This window comes from Amblyraja radiata, chromosome 23 (assembly GCF_010909765.2).
Source record: "Amblyraja radiata isolate CabotCenter1 chromosome 23, sAmbRad1.1.pri, whole genome shotgun sequence".
Classification (NCBI taxonomy): Eukaryota; Metazoa; Chordata; class Chondrichthyes; order Rajiformes; family Rajidae; genus Amblyraja; species Amblyraja radiata.
The window spans coordinates 39099665-39124835 of record NC_045978.1 but is presented as its reverse complement, the minus strand read 5'-3'; positions in this window follow the sequence as shown (position 1 = coordinate 39124835).

The window sequence follows — 25171 nt, the reverse complement described above, 5'->3', positions numbered from 1 at the left end:
CCCCCCCATGTTTTAAAAGTGATTTACTATGGCTGCCAGTGCCCCGGGCCATCTGTTCCCACAGCCGGGGGGGGGGGGGGGGGGGGGGGGGGGGGTGGATGAATCACCCGGTGTAGGTGTCGGGGGGGAATCACCCCTTGTTGGGGTCCGGGGGTCGGGGTGGTGAATCACCATGGTATCGGTGTCAGTAAAGCTTTCAGCAAGGTTCTGTATTGCAGACTGCTTTGGATGGTTAGATCTCATGGGATTCAAAGATAAATAGCTAAATGGATAGAAAAATGGCTTCATGGAAGGAAGTAGAGGGTGATGGTGGAAGGTTGCTTTTCAGACTGGAGTCCTGTGACTAGTGGTGTACCTCAGAGTTTGGTACTGGCCTCTTTGTTGTTTGTCATCTACATTAATGATTTCGATAAAAACATACGTGGCATGATTAGCACGTTTGCAGATGATAAGTGGATGCTATTGTGGATAGTGGGTGGTTGTCAAATGGGTGGTTTTGTAGTTAGTGAAGATGGTTGTCAAAAATTGCAGCAGGATCTTGATGAAATGGGCAGCTGGGCTGAGGAATGGTTGATGGAATTTAATACCGAAAAAGATGAGGTGTTGCATTTTGAGAGCACGAACAGGGGCAGAGCCTACACCGTGAATGGCAGGGCTCTATAGAGTGTTGCAGAGCAGAAGGACCTGGGAATACAGGTACATAGATCATTGAACGTGCCATCACAGATAGATAAGGTGGTCAAAAAGGCTTTTGGCACATTAGCCTTCATCAGTCAGACCATGGAGTATAGAAGTGGGAGGTCATGTCGCAGTTGTATAGAAACATAGAAACATAGAAAATAGGTGCAGGAGTAGGCCATTCGGCCCTTCGAGCCTGCACCGCCATTCAATATGATCATGGCTGATCATCCAACTCAGTATCCTGTAGCTGCCTTCTCTCCATACCCCCTGATACCTTTAGCCACAAGGGCCACATCTAACTCCCTCTTAAATATAGCCTATGAACTGGCCTCAACTACCTTCTGTGGCAGAGAATTCCACAGATTCACCACTCTCTGTGTGAAAAATGTTTTTTTCATCTCGGTCCTAAAAGATTTCCCCCTTATCCTTAAACTGTGATCCCTTGTTCTGGACTTCCCCAACATCGGGAACAATCTTCCTGCATCTAGCCTGTCCAACCCCTTAAGAATTTTGTAAGTTTCTATAAGACGTTGGTGAACCGCATTTAGAACATTGTGTTCAGTTTTTGGCATCCAGTTATAGGAAAGATGTTGCCAAGCTGGGAAGGGTACAGAGAAGATTTACGAGGATGTTGCCAGGACTCGAGGGCCTGAGCTATAGGGAGAGGTTGAACAGGTAGGACTCTATTCCTTGGAGCGCAGGAGGATGGGTGATCTTGTAGAGGTGCACAAAATCATGAGAGGAATAGATCGGGTAGACACATAGAGTCTCTTGCGCAGAGCAGGGGAATCGAGAACCAGTGGACATAGTTTAAGGTGAGGGGGAAAGATTTTCAGGTAAGACACAAACTGACAATGCACTTAGTCATTCAGGTATTTTCAAGAATGTGCTGAATAAGAGTAGTGCCCGAGTACACATTTATCCATTAATCAACTTATGCGAGTGATCCAACCGTTTATGGCATCGCAGTGCACAAATTTGTGATTGCATTTTTCTAATTACTATATAATGACATTCAAAATAATTTAACCAGCTGCAAAGTGATTTGCGATGTTTCTTGGAGTTCATGAAGCTCTATAGCTCTACAGTTTGGAAATGGAGCAGGTTTAGAAACTGGACAGTTCCGTCACTGTGGCATTCTGTTCAGTGGCAGCGTAGAGTTTCTGCTAAACAATGGACTGGTTGATACTTGGTGAACAATGGAGGTGCCTCCAGTGTTAGAAAGCATGAAATTGGGAGCATAAATAATGGTCATTCTGGTCATTCTGGCAGAATCTCTCTCTGGAGCTCCTCATATTTCGCATGAGCAGCTTACACTCCACCAGTATGAATATTGACCTCTAACTTCAAGTAACCCTGGCTTTCTCTCTCTCTCCATCCCTCCCCCTTCCTAGTTCTCCGACCAGACTGACTGTCCCCGATCAAATTTTATCTCTGTTTGATAGACACCAAATGTTGGAGTAACTCAGCGGAAGAGGCAGTATCTCTGGAGAGAAGGAATGGGTGATGTTTCGGGTTGAGACCCTTCTTCCGATTGACGTCGGAGGGGGGGGGGGGGGGGGGGGGGGGGGGGAGGGAGATAGATAGATCAGGAAGTGCGAAGATGTGAATACATGGCAAAGGGAATGGATATCATGTAAAATGTAGAATCGATCATTGTTAGCTGGGAGTAGGTAACAACAAAGCAAACAGAGTTAAAATGTAGTTAGAGACAATAAGACTGGACGGAGAACTTGGAAGGGGGAGGGATGGAGAGAGAGGGAAGCAAGGGCAATTTGAAGTAAGGGCAGTCACGATGGCGCAGCGGTAAAGTTGCTGCCTTATAGCGAATGCAGCGCCGGAGACCCGGGTTCGATCCCGATTATGGGCGGCGTCTATATGGAGTTTGTACGTTCTCCCCGTGACCTGTGTGGGTTTTCTCCAAGATCTTCGGTTTCCTCCCACATTCCATAGATTTACAGGTTTGTAGGTTAATTGTCTTGGTAAATGTAAATATTGTCCCTCGTGGGCGCAGGATAGTGTTAATCTATGGGATCGCTAGTCGGCGCGGACTCCGTGGGCCAAAGGGCCTGTTTCCGTGCTGTATCTCTAAACTAAACTAAAGTCAATGTCCATACCGCAGCGGTGTAAGCTGCCCAAGCAAAATATGAGCTGCCGTTCCTCCCAAAAGGTCAGTGTGGGAATGAGAGGAGGAGTGAAAGTGTCCAACAAACCAAGTGATCAGGTAGGTTCAGCGGACTGAACAGAGGTGTTCAGCAAAACGATTGGCGAGTCAATGCTTGGTCTCGCCAATATACAGGAGTCCACTCCTGGAACAGTACAGTACAGTAGATAAGATTGGAGGAGGTGCAAGTGAACCTCTGCCTCACCTGAAAAAACTGTCGAGGTCCTTGGATGGAGTCGAGGGGGGAGGTGTAAGGACAGGTGTTGCATCTCCTGCGGTTGCAGGGGGAAGTATCTCTGTTTGCTTCGATGTCACCTTCTCCCAGCTAACAATTATCTATTCTACATTCCCCTTGATCCGCATTTCTTTGGATGTCTTGTTTTAACACCTTACCCATCCATATGTCTGTGTCTCCCTCGCCCCTGATTCTCAGTCTGAAGAGGGGTTTTTGATCCAGAACGTCACTCATTCCTTCTATCCAGAGATGTTCCCTGTCCTGCTGAGTTTGTGTCTATCTCTATCTGGAGAGTTTAGCTTCTGCTGTCATGGAATAGGTAGCTCAACATTACTTCTGTTCAAAATCCTAGCCATTATCTACAAATGCTTTGCCTCTTTCGTTTATTTTAGTTTAGTTTAGTTCTCCGCGTGACCTGCGTGGGTTTTATCCAGGTGGGTTTCCTCCCACATTCCAAGGACATAGGGACATAGAAAGATAGGTGCAGTAGGTCATTTGGCCCTTCGAGCCAGCACTGCCATTCAATATTATCATGGTTAATCATCCAAAATCAGTACCCCGTTCCTGCTTTTTCCCCATATCCCTTGATTCCTTTAGCCCTAAGAGCTAAATCTAACTCTCTCTTGAAAACATCCAGAGAATTGGCCCCCACTGCATTCTGTGGCAGAGAATACCACCGATTTACAATGCTCTGGGTAAAAAAGGTTTCTTCACCTCAGTCCTAAATGACCTACCCCTTATTCTTTAACTGTGACCCCTGATTCTGGAATCTCCCAACATCGGGAACATTTTTCCTGCATCTAGCATGTCCATTTCCTTAAGAATTTTATATTTTTCTATAAGATGCCCTCTCATCCTTCTAAATTCCAGTGAATACAAGCCCAGTCGAACCATTCTTTCATCATATGTCAGTAACGTCATCCCGGGAACTAACCTGGTGAATTTCTGCTGCACTCCCTCAATAGCAATAATATCCTTCCTCAAATTAGGAGGGTAAAACTGCACACAATACTTCAGGTGTGGCCAACATGCCATTAGTTTTGAAGGTCAACATACCATTAGCTCTCTTCACTACCTGAACGTACAGGTTCGATGGTTAATTGACTTGGTATAATTTTAAATTGTCCCTAGTGTGTGTAGGATAATGTTAGTGTTTGGGGATCGCTGGTTGGTGCCGACTCGGTGGGGTGAAGAGCCTGTTTCTGCATTGTATCTCTAAATTAAACTAAACTAAAGAACATGTCAGAGCTTGAATGTTTCATCATCAGTGACTTTCTTTGTCCCCTACCAAAGAATTTCCATGTTTTACAGGGTGCATATCGGGGGTAAAGTAATGTGACTCACTTTCCCGTTTGACTGCAGCTGCAGCAAAGCATAAAAAACAATTTTGACAGTAGCACAGAAACAGGGCCTTTGTGATCAATTCATCCATGCTGTGCAAGATGCGTTATCTCAGCTAATCCCATTTGCCTGGGTTTCACCCATATTCCTGCAGAATGACTGCCCAGTAGTTCAATCATTTGTCATCCAGAAAGTTGAATTTAAAACCAGAGATTAGAGCTCCAGTCATTTAAATCATCTGGAATTAAAAATAACTGGTCTTAGTGATATGACAACAAACTACGGAAATCTATACATTACTTAAACTCTCATCTTGACCACTTCCTGTCTGTGCTGTAATTACATTTGTGCAAAAACGATCTCCCGTAGCGCTACGATTTTTCGCCACCTTACTCTGCTGTAAGTCAAATAAGTTTTGTTCCGGTCGGTAAAATAGTACAAAAGTTATGAAGGTTTTGAAGGTTCTCACACCCCCCTCCCCCACAGCTCCCCCTCCCCTACACCCCCCTCCCCTACACACCCCTCAACCACACCCCTCCCCACACCCATACCCCCCTCCCCCACACCCACCTCCCGCACACCCCCCCTCCCACACGCCCTTCCCCCACACATCCCCTCCCCCACAATCCCCCCTCACACACCCCCCTCCCCCACATCTCCCCTCCCCACACCTCCCCTACCGCACCCCCCCTCCCCACAGCCCCCCTTTCCCCACACCCCCCTCCCCCACACCCCCTCCCCAGAGTGGTGGAACATTGCTTTGGGGGAACGGGTTGCGTTGGGGGAACAAGCCAGTGGTGGAATATTGTGTTGGGGAATGGGTTGCGTCGGGAGAGACCGGGCCTCCCGTGTGACTGGGACCCAACGGGTCCCACTTAGTCTAGTGTTATTTACAACTCGTCAGGCACATGAAATGTGAGCTAAATTGTCAAAGTGTGCGCTCTGGAGTTTAAGGCAATATCTGGTAAAGCGATGCATCAAACAGCTCTGGTAAAACTAAGGGCATCAAGGAGGACACATTGTAATGGCTGAAGTCCTTGCTTACACAAGTGAGCTTTGGTTTTGTAACAGCTGCATCCATGACTGCAAGACATTGCAGTGAATTATGGGCACAGCCCAGACCATCACACAAACCAACCTCCCTTCTATTGAAGATAGACACAAAATGCTGGCGTAACACAGCGGGACAGGAAGCATCTCTGGAGAGAAGGCATAAGTGATGTTTCAGGTTGAGATCCTTCTTCAGTCTGAAGAAGGGTCTTGACCCGAAACGTCACCCATTCCTTCTCTCCAGAGATGCTGCCTGTCCCGCTGAGTTACTCCAGCATTCTGTGTCTATCTTTGGTTTAAAACATCATCTACAGATTCTTCCTACCCTTCTATAGACTCCATTTATACCTCACGCTGCCTCGGCAAGGCCAGCAGCATAATCAAGGAGGAATTGCACCCTGGCCACTCTGTATTCTCCCCTCAGGCAAAAGGTATAGAAGTGTGAAAACGCACACCTCCAGGTACAGTTTATTCCCAGCTGCTATCAAGTAACAGAATCATCCTACCATAACCAGAGAGAAGTAGTGAACTACTATTTATCTCAATGTTGACCCTCAGACTATCCTTTATCAGACTATACTAGCTTTACCTTGCAGTAAACGTTATTCCCTTATCATGTATCTACACACTGTAAATGGCTCGATTGTAATCATGTATTGTCTTTCTGCTGACTGGATAGCAAGCAACAAAAGCTTTTGACTGTACCTCAGTACACGTGACAATAAATTAAACTGAAGAACTAAAGATGATTGTTGAGGATGAATCATCCCAAGCACAGGACATTATTGCAGGTCCTCCTCAAGTCCCAGGCCATTCCCCCATCAGCTGCTTCATCAAGGATGGTCCTTCCTTCTGAAGGTCGGAAGTGGGGAAGTTTGTTGCCGACTGCAAAATTTCTCAACAATTCAATCAAACCATGCCTAGTTACAGCAGCCCCTAAAAATCATTCAGGCAAGGGCCGGTAAGTAGCCAGCAAGATGTAGCCAGCAGTGTGGACAAGTTGGGCCGAAGGGCCTGGTTCCACACTGTATCACTCTATCCGCCAGCAGAGAAGGATGACATTTGGGTGGAAGGCACCGCCACTTCCCATTGAAGATAGACACAAAATGTTGGAGTAACTCAGCGGGACAGGAAGCATCTCTGGAGGGAAGGGAAATGGTTGACGTTTCAGGTCGAGGCCTTTCTTCAGACATCTCGACTCGAAATGTCACCCATTCTTGCTCTCCAGAGATGCTGCCTGTCCCTCTGAGTTACTCCAGCATTTTGAGTCTATCTTTGCTGTAAACCAGCATCTGCAGTACCTTCCTTCACACCCCCACTTCCAATTGCCGCTTTTGGAAGAGTGTAGGTTGGAAGTCATGCTGACATTAGAAGGGAGACAGTCCAGTGGAGGAACTCTACAGGGTATATTGGGCGTATTCTGCCCAGGCCAGGTGTTTACTCCAAATAGTTAGATTCGAGGACACAAAGCACCAGAGCATAGGTAACCCACACCTCCAGATTTAGAGACAGTTTCTTCCCAGCTGTTATCAGGCAACGGAACAATCCTACCACAACTAGAGTGCAGTCCTGAACTACTATCTACCTCATCAGAGATCTTCGGACTACATTTGATCGGACTTTACTGGCTTTACCTTGCACTGAAAAATATTCCCTTACCATTCCTAATTTGAGGAAGGACATCCTTGTGATTGACGCAGTGCAGTGTAGGTTCACGAGATTAATCCCTGGGATGGCGGGACTGTCATATGAGGAAAGATTGAAAAGACTAGGCTTGTTTTCACTGGAGTTTAGAAGGATGAGGGGGGGATCTTATAGAAACATAAAAATTATAAAAGGACTGGTCAAGCTAGATGCAGTAAAAATGTTCCCAATGTTGGGCGAGTCCAGAACCAGGGGCCACACTTAGAATAAAGGGGAAGCCATTTAAGACTGTGAGAAAAAACTTTTTCACCCAGAGAGGTGTGAATTTGTGGAATTCCCTGCCACAGAGTGCAGTGGAGGCCAAGCCACTTGATGGATTTAAGAGAGAGTTAGATAGAGCTCTAGGGGCTAGTGGAGTCAAGGGATATGGGGAGAAGGCAGGCATGGGTTATTGATTGGGGACAATCAGCCATGATCACACGAATGGCGGTGCTGGTTCGAAGGGCCGAATGGCCTCCTACTGCACCTATTTTCTATGTTTCTATGTATCCGTACACTTTGTGTGGCTCGATTGTAAACATGTATTGTCTTTCCGCTGGCTGGTTACCACACAACAAAAGCTTTTCATTGTACCTCGGCACACGTGACAATAAACTAAACTGAAATTACATAGTCTCAAGATCCTGGTTGACCTGTTCCGTCCGGCTGTTGGATTGTGGGTGGAACCCAGAAGACATGCTAGCAGGGGCACCGAAAAGAGAGCAAAAAGCCATCCAAAGTTTAGAAGGCGAACTGAGAACCCCAGTTAGAAACAATGTCCTGATGAATACCATGGAGGCAGGAACATGTTTGATTACTAGGTCAGCTGTTTCATGGGCTGATGGTAATTTGGCTCAAGGAATAAAGTGACAGGCCTTAGAAAACTGGTCTAGGAATGACCAAAATAGTAGTGAGGTTATTGGGGTGAAGAATAAGAATGAACTACCAGAGGAGGTAGTTGAGGCAGGGACTATCACAACATTTAAGAAACAGTTAGACAGGTACATGGATAGGACAGGGCTTGGAGGGATATGGGCCAAACGCAGGCAGGTGAGACTAGCATAGCTGGGACACGTTGGCCGGTGTGGTCAATTTGGCTCAAAGGTCCTGTTTCCACACTGTATCACTCAATGACACTAAGACCAGTAATACAATCTTTTAAAATGTGGGACAGGGACAATTACGATACGATAGAACGTTATTTATCTCAGGAAGGAGTTTGATTTGCCAACAGTCATAAAACACAAGGTACATGAAACATGAAATTAAAGTGATGAGTGGAAATAGTTGGGGATGTGCAAAGATTAGGGAGGGGGGGGGGGGGGGGGGGGGGGGGGGGGGGGGGGAGGGGAGTCAGTCTACCCCATGACAGGAGGGGGAGGAGTTGTACAGTTTGATAGCCACAGGGAAAAAGGATCTCCTGTGGCGTTTGTACTGCATCTTGGGATTAGGGATAGGTAGTGGTTGCAAGAGACCAGGCAGACGAGAAGTCATATTCTGAGCACTGATAGAGCAGGCTTTAACATTATCACTGGCATTTGAGTTAATAGTGGGTCACCAATACCTTTGCTTAAGGAAATCAAGAGTTCAATATATTCCTGGGTGACCAGTCACCAGCTCAGAGGTGTGAGCCCATCGGACAACTTGGGAATTAACAGAGATTGGGATAAAGAGAGAGGGACGGCATGGTGTTAGTGCAACTGCCTTACAGCGCCAGAGACCCGGGTTCGATCCCGAATACAGGTGCTTGTCTGTTCAGAGTTTGTACTTTCTCCTTGTGACATGCGAGGGTTTTTCCGAGATCTTTGGTTTCATCCCACACTCCAAAGACGCACAGGTTAGTAGGTTAATTGGCTTGGTATAAATGTAAAATTGTCTCTAGTGTGTGTAGGATAACGTTAGTGTGCAGGGATTGCTGGTCGGTGCAGACTTGAAGAGCCGAAGGGCCTGTTTCTGTGCTGTATCTCTAAACTAAACTAAACTAAACTAAACTAAGATGATTAGAAGGGCCATATTCAAGATCGGCTTTCTGCAGTTGAGCCTCTCTCACTCATAAATCAATAGCCCAAGAAATGGGAGCAACTATGCAAGAGCTGGGAATATTAGGTTCAGGGGTTCGATCCAGTTTCTGATGGACCAAACTGGTGAGAGAGAGCATTAGGTCTAATATTCTTAGAACGTGGGCAATATGACAAGACAAAATTTAAATGATTAAAGAAAAGGGCCCACCTTGCCTGACGAGAATTGAGGCATTTTTGTTGTCTGGATGTACTCCATATTCTTGTGATTTGTCCAGGCGACAAAGGGGTGCTCAGCTCCCTCCAGCCAATGCCTCCACTACTCCAAAGCTAATTGAACTGCCTGGTGTTCTTGATCACTTTTATCAAAAATCCTCTCAGCTGACTTCAGGGGAAAAGAGATAAAGGCACCCAGATAAAGTCTGAAGAAGGGTCTCGACCCGATATGTCACCAATTCCTTTCTCCAGGGATGCGGTCTGACTTGCTGAGTTACTCCAGTTTTTTGTGTCGCTCTTCAGTTTAAACCAGCATCTGCAGTTCCTTCCTGATAACAAGATAAAGTTTATGTTCCGTAGGAGAATGTTGTGAAAGGACAAGCTGGAAGGATGCAGAGAAGATTTACAAGGATGTTGCCAGGACTCGAGAGCCTGAGCTATAGAGGGAGGTTGTGCAGGCTAGGACTCTATTCCTTGGAGCGCAGGAGGATGAATGCTGATCTTATAGCAGTGTACAAAATCATGAGGAATAGATCAGGTAGACACATAGAGTCTCTTGCCCAGAGTAGGGGAATCAAGAACATGAGGATATAGGTTAAGGTGAGGCGGGAAAGATTTAATTGGAATCTGAGGGGTAACCTTTTCACGCAAAGGGTGATCAAGTCAAGTCAAGTCAAGTCAAGTTTATTCGTCACATACACATACGAGATGTGCAGTGAAATGAAAAGTGGCAATGCTCGCGGACTTTGTGCAAAAAAACAAACAACCAAACAAACTACAAACAGAATGGAACGGAATCACATATTCTTTTACATATTAAATATTGTGGGCGGAAGGGAAAAAAAAAAAAGAAAAGCTGTATAGAAAAGCTGCCGGAGGAGGTAATAGAGGCAGGTACTATCACAATGTTTAAGAAACATTTAAACAGGTACATGGATAGGACAGGTTTAGAGGAATATGGGCCAAATGCAGGCAGGTGGGACTATGGCAAATGGGACATGTTGGCTGGTGTGGGCAAGTTGGGCCGAAGGGCCTGTTTCCATGCTGCAAGACTCTATGACAGCTCCCACTCCTACATCAGAGGCATCCAGCTCAACAATGAAAGCCCGTGTGGAGTCAGGGTGAATGAGGATAGGAGCTGAGATAAAACCTTTCTTGAGCTCCTAGAAGGCTTATTTGCATCTGGGGACCAACAGAAACAGACAAAGCCAGGTTTAGTCGTGGCTGTTAGAGCGGTTACAAGAGAACTAACTTTTCTGATAAACCACCGATAATTTTATTTTTAAATTGACTTAGAGGTTAAGCAGTTACTGAGTTGGATGATCAGCCATGATCATATTGAATGGCGGTGCAGGCTCGAAGGGCCGAATGGCCTACTCCTGCACCTAATTTCTATGTTTCTATGTTTCTATGTTAACTACTGCCTAAACCTTGGAAGGGTTCGGCTGCCACTTGAAATAATAACCTAGGAAGGTGACTGGAGAAATGTGAAATTCCCATTTTTCAACCTTCACATATAATTGGTTATCGAGATAGCAGTAGATAGTAGTGACTTACCTTTCACCTTCTCCTTAGTAATAGCCACTCCACTATCTTCTTCCCCCTGACTCTTTTGAATTTCAGGCACTGGTGTCTTCCACTGTGAAGACTGACGCAAAAAACGTTTTCAATTCCTCTGCCATTTCTTTAAGTAAGTAAGTAAGTAAGTAAGTTTATTGACCAAGTATTCACATACAAGAAATTTGCCTTGGTGCTCCGCCCTCAAATAACAACATGACGTACAGTGACAGTTACGAATGACTCAGAAAACACTAAACATTAATAATAATAAAACATTAATGATAAAACACCATTGATCAAGCATGTGAACCAACAAAATACCAGATCAAAGGGAGGCTACAGATTTTTGGCTGTTGAGCAGAGCAACTACTCGTGGATAAAAACTGTTTTTATGTCTGGCTGTGGCAGCTTTGACAATCCGGAGTCTCCTTCCAGAGGGAAGTGATTCAAAGAGTTTGTGGCCAGGGTGAGAGGGGTTAGAGATGATCTTGCCCGCTCACTTCCTGGCCCTTGCAGTGTACAGTTCATCAATGGAGGGAAGGTTACAGCCAATAACCTTCTCAGCTGATCGGACGATTCGCTGCAGCCTCCGGGTGTCGTGCTTGGTGGCTGAGCCAAACCAGACCATGATGGAGACAGTGAGAACAGACTCTACGATGGCCGTGTAGAATTGGACCATCACTGCCTGTGGCAGATTGTGCTTCCTCAGCTGCCGCAGGAAGTACATCCTCTGTTGTGCCTTTTTGACTGTGGAGTCGATGGTAGCCCCCCACTTAAGGTCCTTGGAGATGATGGTTACCAGGAACTTAAAAGCCTCCACAGATGTGACTGTGGTGTTGTTGCTGGTGAGTGGGGTGAGGGGAGGGGGAGCTCTCGTAAAGTCTACAATCAATTCCACTGTCTTAAGAGCATTGAGCTCCAGGTTGTTGCTACGGTACCAAGACGCCAGCTGTGACCAGGACGCCAGCTTTATTCCCCATTGTCACTTGCCCAGCGTCATTTTCCAGCAATCCAATGTCCACTCTTGCCTCTCTTTTACTCTTTATATATCTGAAGAAAATGTTGCTATCCTCTTATACATCATTGGCTTGCTTAACTTCATATTTCATCTTTTCTCCCTGTGTTGTGTTTTTAATTGCCTTCTGTTGGTTTTTAAAAGCTCCCTCTCCTGTAGTTTCCCACTAATCCTTTCAATATTACATGGCTTCTCTTTTAGTTTTATGCTGTCTTTGACTTCCCTTGTCAGCCATGGTTGCATCATTCTCCCGAGAATCTTTGCTCCACTTTGGGAAGCAAAGATCTTGCGTTTTCCAAATTATTCCTAGAAACTCCTGCCATTACTGTTCCAATGTCATTCCTGCTAGGGTCCCTTTCCTATCAAATTTAGCCAGCTACTCCCTCATGCCCCTCATACCTTTACTCAATAGTAATACTGATACATTTGATTTCATCTTCTCTCTCTGAAACTGCAGTTTGAATTTTATCATATTATGGTCACCACTTCCTTGAGTTTCCTTTTACATTAAGCTCCCTAATCAAATCTGTTTTGTTGCACAACACCAAATCCAGGCGGCCCAAACAAACCACATGCAACGTGTTGCAAACATCAATGCAGCAAACAGACCGATTAATTGATGAATGAACACTTCCAGTGCAAGTCCGGCAGCAGCAGAGCACATGGGAAAGTCAGCGGGTCAGGCAACATCTATCTCCTGTTGTGTACAATAACAATATGAACATGGATGGAAAAACAATGAACTGCTGATTCTGGTTAATACAGACAAAGACATAAAGTGCTGGAGTACCTCAGAGTACAGCGTAACATGATGTTTAGGGTCGGGACGGAGGTCGGACAGCCCCGCTTTGGCTGCCGTAGTCCAGTCGAGGACGTGCCACCGAGAACAATGCGGGCTCCGGCATGGTGGGGGCCATCAAGAGAACAAAGGGGGACTCATCCGAGAACAAAGATGGACCATTGGGGACCAAATGGAATACTTTGTAACTATGTCTGCACCCTATAGGTGACGACTCTTTGCATACTTGTGTGTGCAAAACAAAGTATCTCACTGTGACATGCCACATGTGATAATAAAATATCATTCATTCAATTGCTATTTCTCTAGTGAGCTTGATTGACTACAGGTTGCTGTAAGAAGCCATCTCATGGGCACTCTACAAATTCCTTCTCTTGGGATCTAGTACCACACATGTTTTCCTGGTCTACCTGCATATTGAAAACCCCAATGACCACTGTAACATTACCTTTCTTACTGATTGTATCTCATGATATAATTTGTACCCTACATCCTGGCTACTGTTCAGAGGCCGGTATATATTTCCCATCAGGGCTATTTTACCATTGCAGCTCTATCCACAAGGATTCTACAACTTCTGATCCTACACCATCGCTTGCCAAGGACCGAATTAGGTAAGACTAAACAACAATACTCAATATTTGTAGCGGCTACTGGGAGTGTTAGAGGTATTTTTCCATTCATCACCCTTCCGAATACGAACCAAGCTGGGGGTTTAGTTTAGTTTAGAGACACAGCGCGTAAACAGGCCCTAAGGCCCACCGAGTCCGCGCCGACCAGCGATCTTCACACAGTAACACTTTTCTACACACACCAGGGACAATTTACACTTATACCAAGCCAATTAAACTACAAACCTGTACGTCTTTGGAGTGTGGGTGGAAACTGATGATCTCGGAGAAAATCCACACAGGTCATGGGGAGAACGTACAAACTCCGTACAGACAGCACCGTAGTCAGGATTGAACTCGGGTCTCTGGCACTGTAAGGCAGTAACTCTACGGCGATGCCACCGTGTCTATTGTGCAAATCTAACTTTTCTGAAAATCCTAGGTTCTTGCAGCTGCTCACCGGCAGAGGATATTAATGGTAGGGGGTAATGATTTTTATCAATCACTTAATTGAAACCACAGTAATCAATACAGGACCAGTGAGGTGGAGGGATGTATTAACCCAGACACAAGGCCTTCTTTGGCGTATTTATTTGTGGCCTGTGTCTCGGGGTATGAGAGAGAATAAAGTGTTCTGAGGTGGACTGGTGCCCAACAGGAGATCAATAGCACAATCATAGCAACAGTGAAGGGAAAGAGGGGTGACCTTCTTTTCACTAAACACAGCATTTATGTCGGAGTATACTGTAGGAACACTGGTTAACCCCGGATGATCAAATGGGCCCAGAGAAAGGGACACAAAAAGCTGGAGTAATTCAGCGGGTCTGACAGACAGCATCTCTGGAGAAAAGGTTACGTGACATTTCGAGTCGAGGCATCACCTATTCCTTTTCTCCAGAGATGCTGTCTGAACCATTGAGTTACTCCAACTTTATGTGTCTACCTTTTGTTTGAACCAGCATCTGCAGTTCCTTCCTCCAGCAGAGGATGTGGACCAGGCAGGGTTGGGAAGCAGTTCTTGGGGCAAAAAGGAGACCATTTGATGACTGTGTTGGAGGACCAGTCAATTTGGGGGTTATGTTGAATAAGCCAGGGATGACCAAGAACAAGGGGAAGTTTAGGGGAATCTTGAAGGTGGAATTGAATAATTTAAAAATATTTATAATTAATTAAGAACTTTAGTGTAATAGTTTGATGCACTACCTGTCCTGACACCAGAGGTCTGCTGTCGAAACCCGTGACGCCTCCCAATCACAGCATCTTGTAGGTCAGAGCAGAATGGAGGTGGCTCATTTCTGCTGGCTCCATGTTTGGCCCCAATCACTCTTGCTGGAACAACATTGAAAGATTAGACCCAAGAGAGACACAACATGCTGGAGTAACTCGGGGGACAGGCAGCATCTCTGGGGAGAAGGAATGGATGGCCCTAGTGCGGAGAAGACACGGGAGTCAGAAGTAAGGTTAAACTCAAAAAATGCTTTTACAGGAATCCCAATAACCAAGAGCGCAAGGCTCTACTGGAAAATGCAGGATATCAGCACTTAAATAGGGAACTCAATAGATAACACAAAATGAAAATGACACACAGGTGAAAAACATACCTGAACATGGACAACATAGTGCGTGACAGATGCAGCTTTACACTTAGAAGGGGAAGAATTTGTGAGGTGTATCCAATAAGGTGTCCTTAAACAGTATGTCATAGAAGTCATACAGCAAGAAAGCTGGCCCTTCGGCCCAACTTGCCCATGCTTAACTATCTATCACGGGTTGTTGAGAGAGACAAGAGAGAAGATTGCAGGAGCCTTGACGAGGGTCTTTGTTTCATATCTAGCCACAGGTCCCTGGACTGGTTTAATTTCTATGTTAATGTTGATCCTTTGTTTACGAAGGGAAGGGAAGAATCTAGGAAACTAATAGATCGGTGACCTTCATGACCCTCATGAAAGTGGTAGGAAATTCATCGGAAAGAATTCTTCATTATAGGATCAACTCCCACTTGGAAGAGAATGGGCTGAGGGAGAGCCAGCACTACTTTGTATGCAGCAGGTCATGTCTTACTAACTTGATTATGTTTTTTGAGGAGGTGACAAGAGAGGAGAACGAGGAAGGTAGGGTGGTGGAAGTTGTATAAAAGGATCTTTGTAAGGCATTTGATCAAGTCTCTAATGGTGGACTGATCCAGTAGATTAAGGTGCATGGGATTCATGGTGCCTTGGTTGTGTTGCTTCAGAATAGGTTTAGTCATAGAAGATTGGGGGTTGTGGTGGAAGGACGATATTCTGGCTGGACGTCTGTGAACAATGGAGTTCAGTGGGGAGAAAAAAGTGCTGGAGAAACTCAGCGGGTGCAGCAGCATCTATGGAGCGAAGGAAATAGGCAACGTTTCGGGCCGAAACCCTTCTTCAGACTATCGCCGCCTCTGCCGACCTCTGCTGTTTGTGAAATATACAAAGTGGCCGGGATGGAAATGTAGATGGTTTGGTGAGTACGTTTGCTGAAAATACCAAAATTGGACCAGTTGCAGAGTGAGGAAGGATATGAAAAGCTACAGCAGGATAGAGATCAGCAGCAGAAGTGGGTGAGGAAATGGCAGATAGAGTTAAATGTTATATGTTTCTATAAAGATCCCCTCTCATCCTAAATTCCAGCGAAAACAAGCCCAGTTGACCCATTCTTTCATCATACGTCTGTCCCGCCATCCCAGGAATTAACCTGGTGAACCTACGCTGCACTTTGACTGAGGTCATTTGTTGCAGGCCCCGATTTGTCCGGGTTTGTTAATTGTGTCCCCCCCCCCCCCCCCCCCCACCCACTACAATCAATCTGATGAAGCATCCTGAGCAGAAACGTCACCTATCCATTTTCACCAGAGATGCTGCTTGAACTGTGGTTACTCTAACATTTTGTGTCTATCTTGGGCATAACCCAGCAACTGCACTTCCTTTTTAAAACATTGATCTTTTGTTTTGTCCTGTGCAATGTAACAATGTAGCAAAACTAGGACATTACACGCTCAATGTCTGGTTTCAATGTCTCCAAAAGTATCGATGGATGTTGCATGATTTATGGGAGTAACTTTGTTGTGAACTCTGATATTGGCTGCCTTTTTCAGGCAGTTCCTCCTATAGATCCTTTTCAATGATGGGGAGATCAATACCTGTGTAACAAGGAACTACAGATGCTGGTTTAGACCAAAGATAAATACAAAATGCTGGAGTAACTCAATGGAACGGGCTGCATCTCTGGAGAGAAGGAATGGGTGACGTTTTGGATCAACACCCTACTTCTCGACCTGAAACGTCATCCATTCCATCACTCCAGAGATGCTGCCTGTCCTGCCTAGTTACTCCAGCATTTTGTGTAGATCAATACCTGTAATGGACTGGGTAGTACCTCCCAGTTAGTGTAGTATTTGTGGGAGAATAACTTCCTTTATATTATCATGGTGTCCCATAATGTAATGGGCTTGGACGGGGTGGAATTTCTTAAATGTGTCCAAGTGGATGGACCAGTAATTGAAGTCTTACGTTGGTGGGAAGGCCAATTTCATTAATGTAAGAGAGGACCAGCAAAGAAACCAGCATCCGTGGTCAGGATCGAACCCGGGACTCTGGCCACTTTGCCACCCGATGCCCATAGAAGATAGAAAAGCATAGCATTAGAACAAACTGTTCAGTCACAATATCTGTGCCGAATCACAACACACTATAGCTAGATGCTGGCATCTGTCATCAGTTGAGCAACTAGTTACTTGTCAGTTGCTCAAGTATTCACGGCTGAATTAGACCTCCCATGTTATCAATGAGGTAGACACAAAATGCTGCAAGTAACTCTACGGGTCAGGCAGCATCTCTGGAGGGAAGGAATGAGTGACACTTTGGGTCCCGCCCCCATCCTAGTTCTCCGATTAGTTTCACTGTCTTCCTGATTAATTTTACCATTTGTATGACTCGTTGTCACCTTCCCCTTAACCAACAATGAACCATTCTACATTTCCTTGAGCATCATCTACATTAATCTGTCGTTTTCACATCTTACATTCTCTTGATACCCTTCTAGTTTCCCTCTCCCCTGACTCTCAGTCTGAAGAAGGGTCTCGACCCGAAATGTCATCCATCCCTTCTCTCTAGAGATGCTGCCTGTCTTACTGAGCTACTCCACCATTTTGTGTCTATCTTCGGTGTAAACCAGCAACTGCAGTTCCTTCCTTCACAAACCAGAAATATATGTATTTGTATATCAACTTTCAAAATGGATCCCAATACCAACAACTGCCACAAAGATTTAATTGTAGTTATTTAAAAATAAATGTTCAATTACCAACATAGTAGCCATCTATTGAACCACAGGTGGACATAATACTTGGTTATTAATGTTGGAAATGTACATAATCTCAGAAAAATCTTTCTCTCATCATTTTTGATGGCTTTCTATTCTCCTAATCTCTTAACCAATGTTTAGTCAACTTCCTAATTTTCTTCAGAGCTATACTACAAGAAAATATATTTTAACTTTGAAGGACGATTCAATGATTCAATAGATATTTTTAAGGCCCAGATAGATAGATTATTGATTAGTACGGGTGTCAGGGGTTATGGGGAGAAGGCAGAAGAATGGGGTTAGGAGGGAGAGATAGATCAGCCACGATTGAATGGTGGAGTAGACTTGATGGGCCGAATGGCCTAATTCTGCTCCTAGCACTTGTGCCATTATGACCTGAGGAGGATGTTCACCGTCGGGGTTCGGCGTCGGCGTTCCACCAGCCCGGCGTGAGGGCCTGAACATCGGGCCACCCAGGGCGGCGACTGCGAGTGCTAGGAAGGCCTCGACCACGAGTGAACATCTGGGAAGAACGGAGGGGAGGCTGGCTGGACTATGGTGCCTTCCTCACCTTGGTGCCACTGTGTTATGTTGTGTTGTGGACTTTCAGTGTTTGTGTTTTTTTTTAAATTCTATTTTATTTTTAATATGTTTTATTATTTATTATTATTTATTTATTTTTATTTTTATGATACTGCCTGTAAGGGAAATTCATTTCGTTGTCTCTAACTGAGATAATGACAATAAATTTGAATACAATACAATACAATACAATTATGATCTTATACATAGAAACATAGAAAATAGGTGCAGGAGTAGGCCATTCGGCCCTTCGAGCCTGCACCGCCATTCAATATGATCATGGCTGATCATCCAACTCAGTATCCTGTACCTGCCTTCTCTCCATACCCCCTGATCCCTTTTGCCACAAGGGCCACATTTAACCCCCTCTTAAATATAGCCAATGAACTGGCCTCAACTACCTTCTGTGGCAGAGAGTTCCAGAGACTCACCACTCTCTGCGTGAAAAATGTTCTTCTCATCTCGGTCCTAAAGGATTTCCCCCTTATCCTTAAACTGTGACCCCTTGTCCTGGACTTCCCCAACATCGGAAACAATCTTCCTGCATCTAGCCTGTCCAACCCCCTAAGAATTTTGTAAGTTTCTATAAGATCCCCATGAGCAAATATGAGCAAACTTTTAGTTTAACTCTGTTAATCGATTCAGCTGGTTTCCATGATGTTGTCCTGCCTGTGATTTCTTCCTGATCAAATAAGAAGGTCTGATTATACTTATCAACAATGCTTTCATATTTCAATTCCAGAGCAGACACTCCTGTGAAGCTCCTGGCAAGATTGTCACTTATTTATGCAAAAAGAAAATTACTTTAAAAATTGGAAATAAAGATTGAAATACCGTGCATATTCAGAAATTCACGTGATGTCTGAGGACAAGAAAGCCATGTCAATGTTTTGGAATAATATTGTTTTTCGGCTTAGATTACTTTTAGAGGTACAGCGCAGAATCAGGCCCTTCGGCCCACTGAGTCTGTGCCGACCAGCGATCCCCTGTACACTAACACTATCCTACACACACTCGGGACAATTTACAATTATTCCAAGCCAAGTAATCTACAAACCTTTACGTCTTTGTAGTGGGACTCATGTTGTTGACCTCCCCGTGGTGAGCCCTGTCAACTGACCTCAGTCAGGCGAACGACAACAGACAGCGACAGCAGCAGCGCCGCAGCTTGGCATCAACCCGGGGCATGCGCCCTTTTTAGGGCGGGCACCTACAGATGTTGAAGCGGATGGCATCACCCTGCTGCAAACATCTGCCTCAAACGCAAGAAGAAGAAGACGTCTTTGGAGTGCGGGAGGAAACCGGAGATCCTGGAGAAAAGCTACGCAGGTCACGGGAAGAATTTACAGACTCCGTACAGAGAGCACCCATAGTCAGGATCGAACCCGGGTCTCTGGCATTATGAGGCAGCAACTCTACTGCTGAGCCACCGCCCAGTTCATCAGAGCTGCAGACAGTTTGAAATGCGATGAACAGGTTTAGAGGCCATAAAGGTTTAAGAAGAATGAAGCAGATCTGTAATGCTTTGAATGGCAAATTTTTTTTTTAAAAGGGAGGGATGTTAATGTAAGAACAATGACGTGTATGATTGAATGCGAGCTGGGCCAGAGTATGTGAGGTAAACTATTCTTAAGAAATACATACAAAAGTTAAATTATTTCAAATAGCTTTATTTAAAATTTAATAACCTGTGATGATTAGTATGTGTGTATTTGAGAAAAAATGGAGGTTTAACTAGATTAGGGTGACCGTACATGTTTTTTTGATAAATCAGTACTATATTTAACGTGAGTATTATGTACCTTTCTAAAGAAGTGACACATTGTCCTATACTCCCTGCCTTCATGTGTCTGGTGCAAGAAAGCAAAAAACAATTTTGTCTGAAGAAGGGTTTCGACCCGAAATGTTGCCTATTTCCTTCGCTCCATAGATGCTGCTGCACCCACTGAGTTTCTCCAGCATTTTTGTGTACAAACAATTTTGTCAAATGATTCTGATCCTGAAGTAAAAGTCACTGTATGGCTGGGTAAATAATCTATCCATCTTCTATCTATACATAACTAAACCTCTGATCTTGTTATCTTCTGGTTTGTGCAGTCTTTCTATTCTATCCTGATGGAGGAACTGAAGGAAATCCACATTAGGCAGGAAATGGTATTGGATAGACTGATGGGACTGAAGGCTGATAAATCCCCAGGGCCTGATGGTCTGCGTCCCAGGGTACTTAAGGCAGTGGGTCTAGAAATCGTGGAGGCATTGGTGATCATTTTCCAATTTTCTATAGATTCAGGATCAGTTCCTGTGGATTGGAGGATAGCTAATGTTATCCCACTTTATAAGAAAGGCAGGAGAGAGAAAACGGAATTATAGACCAGTTAGCCTGACATTGGTGGTGGAGAAGATTCTGGAGTCAATCATAAAAGATGAAATAACGGCACATTTGTATAGCAGTAACAGGATCGGTCCGAGTCAGCATTGATTGACGAAGGGGAAATCATGCTTGACTAATCTTCTGGAATTTTTTGAGGATGTAACTAGGAAATTGGACAAGGGAGAGCCAGTAGATGTAGTGTACCTGGACTTTCAGAAAGCATTTGATAAGGTCCCACATAGGAGATTAGTGGGCAAAATTAGGGCACATGGTATTGGGGATAGAGTGCTGACATGGATAGAAAATTGGTTGGCAGACAGGAAACAAAGAGTAGGGATTAATGGGTCCCTTTCAGAATGGCAGGCACTAACTAATGGGGTACCGCAAGGCTCGGTGCTGGGACCGCAGCTATTTATGATATATATTAATGATTTTGATGAAAGGATTACAAATAACATGAGCAAATTTGCAGATGACACAAAGCTGGGTGGCAGTGAACTGTGAGGTGGATGCTATGAGAATGCAGGGTGACTTGGACAGGCTGGGTGAGTGGGCAGATACATGAGGTGTTACATTATGGGAAGTCAAATTAGAATAGCAGTTTCACAGTGAAATGTACGGCCCTGGTGAAAGCTAATAGTCAAATCTAGAATGGAGTCGTTCTTCTACAAAAGCATGGACTAGTAGAATAAAAGAATGGCTCAGTGCCAAGTCTGAATGACTTTGTGAATTATATGAAACCCAATATGGAGGACAGGTTGTCTTTTCAATAAAGACATTAAGATGGCAGCCTGCAGTAATAACATGTGCTTCTTCAAGGCCATAAAGAAGCCAAGATTGAAAAAAATAGCTGACGCTCCAGAGATAAGTAATAACTTGTCATTGGATGAGCTCGATTTGGACCCAGCTTTCCTATATTGTGAAAGCCTACAGAATCTTTCAGTCATGCCATATTCAGACTTGGTAGGAGTGTTTACTGATAAGAAAAATGTATAATTGTGCTAACTCACCTTTGTTCTGTGAGTGGGAGCCCGAGAAGCACTGAGCAATGTTTGTGCTCATGATAGCAACGTTTGTTGCTATCTGCTTTTTCAGAAACAAACTTTCACACTGGGACCCAGGTGTATAAGTACATAGTTCATTGAAAGTGGCATCTCATGTGGACAAGGTGGCGAAGAAGACTTTTAGCATGCTGGCTTTCATCAGTAAGTGCAGTGAGTATAGAAATGGAAAGATATTGAAATTGAAAGAAGGGTCTGAAGAAGGGTCTCGACCCGAAACGTCACCTATTCCTTCGCTCCAAAGATCCTGCCTCACCCGCTGAATTACTCCAGCATTTTTGTCTACCTTCGATTTTTCCAGCATCTGCAGTTCTTTCTTGAACATAGAAATTGAAATGTTATGTTACATGATTCAATGGTGAGGCCACACTTGGAGTATGGTGTTCACCTTTGGACGAGGGACTGAGTTTTGAAGGCTGATCTGGAAGGTTAGATCACCTTGGGATGCAGGGAGAGCTAGCCAACTAGAGAGAAAATAGGCTTCCTGCAAGGAAGCAGAGGGTGATGGTGGAAGATTGTTTTTCAGACTGGAGCCCTGTGATTACTGGTATGCCTCAAGGATCAGTGCTAGGCCCATTGCTGTTTGTGGTTTATATCAACCATTTGTATGAGAATGTCTGAGGCATGATTAGCAAGTTTGCAGACAACACTAAAGTGGGTGGAACTGTAGATAGCAAAGATGGTTATCAAACGTTACACCAAGATTTTGATCAGTTGGGCAAGTGGGCAGATGAATGTTTAATGTAGATTAATGCAGATAAATGTAAGGTCCTTAATTTTGGGAATTCTAAGCAGGGCTGGACCTTCACAGTAAATGGCAGGGGGATCTAGGCGTGCAGGTACCCTGATCCCTGAAAGTGGTATCACAGGTAGAAAAGATGGTCAAGAAGGTTTTTGGCACATTAGCCTTCATCAGTTTCACTGCTTTTGTGACTCTTGGAGAATGCTATATGAGAGTGGAAGTCATTTGGAAAACTAATACGTTACTTAATTTTCAAAAACAAAGTTTTGGCCTGATTAGGATTTGCGGGTCCCTTGTGGAACCCAGACAGTGTCAGGGCAGAAATACAGATTTGCACAAGTTTAAACATAACAAGGTGCTCCCTGCTTCCACACCACTTTCAATGTTTTAGTTTAGTTTAGCTTAGTTTAGAGATACAGCGCGGAAACAGGCCCTTTGGCCCACCGAGCCCGTACCGACCTGCGCTCCCTGCACATCAACACCATCCTACACCCATTCGATACATTTTGTTACATTTGCACCAAGCCAATTAACCTGCAAACTGGAACGTCTTTGGAGTGTGGGAAGAAACCGAATATCTCAGAGGAAACCCACGCAGGTCAGGAGGAGAATGTACAAATTCCGTACAGACAGCGCCTGTAGTGGTGATCAAACCTCTGGCACTGTGAGGCAGTAGCTCTACTATTGCACTACTGCTCCACCACCACTAGAGGCACTCTGTGACACAAGGACTCTTTCCCCTATTAAATGGATTTATATTTTAGCAATCTCACAAACCCTACACTTGATAAACCACTGAAGATTAAACAGCTGCTAGATGATTATTGTTTCACAACAACCCAACATAATTAGTAGACTTTATTCTGATTTGTATTTTTCACATCACTTATTTTCATGCTGCAAAAATTGTGAATAGCTCAAGTAACTAATTACTGTAAATTATTAATTGAAATAAATAAATAAAATAATATCTTGAAAATATTTTTAAATGAAATAAAATCCTTCAACATTTTCGCCATCTCCAACGGGATCCCACCATCAGCCACATCTCCCCATCTCCACCCCTTTCCACAGAGACTGTTCCTTCCGCAACTCCCTGGCTAACTCGTCCCTTCCCACCTAATCCACCTCCTCCCCAGGTACTTTCCCCTACAACCGCAGGAGATGCAACACCTGTCCCTACACCTCCTCATTCAACCCCGTCCAAGAACCCCGACAGACCTTTCAGGTGAGGCAGAGGTTCACTTGCATCTCCTCCAACCTCATCTACTTTATCCGCTGTTCCAGGTGCGGATTCCTATATATCGGTGAGACCAAGCGCAGGTTCGGCGATTGTTTCGCTGAACACCTCCGCATAGTCCACCGAAACCTACGTGATCTCCCTTTAACTCCCCCTCCCATTCCAAAACTGACCTTTCTGTCCCGGGCCTCCTCCAGTCAGAGTGAGGCCCAGCGCAAATTGGAGAAACAGCACCTCATATTTCGCTTGGGTAGTTTACACCACAACAGTACGAACATTGAATTCTCTAACTTCAAGTAACCCGTGCCCTCTCTATATCTCCGTCCTTCCCCCACCCTAGTTCTCCTCGATGTCAACTTCCCATCAGCTAACAAAGAACCATTTTTCATTTTCTTGGTGTGTCATTTCACCCCTTACCCTTCCATATTTCTGTTACTCGCTCCTCTGACTCTCGGTCTGAAGAAGGGTTTCAACTCGAAACGTCACCCATTCTTTCTATCCAGAGATGCTGCCTGTCCCATTGAGTTACTCCAGCATTTTGTGTATAAGTAAAATTATATCTCTGCTCTCCCATTCTACGGTTTATTTAGTTTTAGTTTAGTTTAGAGATTCAACGCGGAAACACGCCGTTTGCCCCACTGGTTCTGCATCGACCACCAATCCCCGCATATTAACACTACCTTCCACACACTAAGGACAATTCTTTTTTACATTTACCAAGCCAATTTACCGACATACTTGTCTATATGTCTTTGGAGGTCTCACTGAGGTATTCTGCAACATTGGGCAGGTATTCCACAATCGACCATCTCCTGTTAAATGTCTTTACTCTGTTTCACAGATATAGGCGCAACACCCTGGCTACCATTTTAGTGTAAAATGGAAGAAACTGCCAGAATGGCTATTTTGGTATTAAATATTAAATTAAAATTGTGTAAGAAGGAACTGCAGATGCTGGTTTAAACTGAAGATAGACACAGAAAGCAACAGTTAAGGGCCTGTCCCATGAGCATGCGACCTGCATGCGGCAAGCGCGACCAAACTGGAAGCGGGGGCCGCTCGGGGGCCGCGCGGAGGTCGAGTGATCCCCGTACAGGGCCGGTCCCACCAGCATGCGCCTACATGGGGCGAGCGCGACCAAACCGGAAGCGAGGGCCTCGCGGAGGTCGAGTGAGTGACGTGAAGTTCGAGCGAAGTCCGTGGGAAGTTAATGCGTGACGTCAAGACGTGCGTACGGCATAGAGACACTGCGCACGCCCGTCGAGGCGGTGCATACGGCGTCGAGGTGGCTGCGGACCAGCAGGCCGTTGCCGGGCGGAATTTCTGAACACGTGCAGTTTTTCGGTGCCCCGTGCGATGTTGGGACCAGCTCCGCACAACTCCATACGGCTAGGCAATCGAAGTGGGACCGGCCCTGCGAGGCCGTATGGCTCAAGCAACCACGTTACGTCGCGCTTGCCGCATGGAGTTGCATGCTCG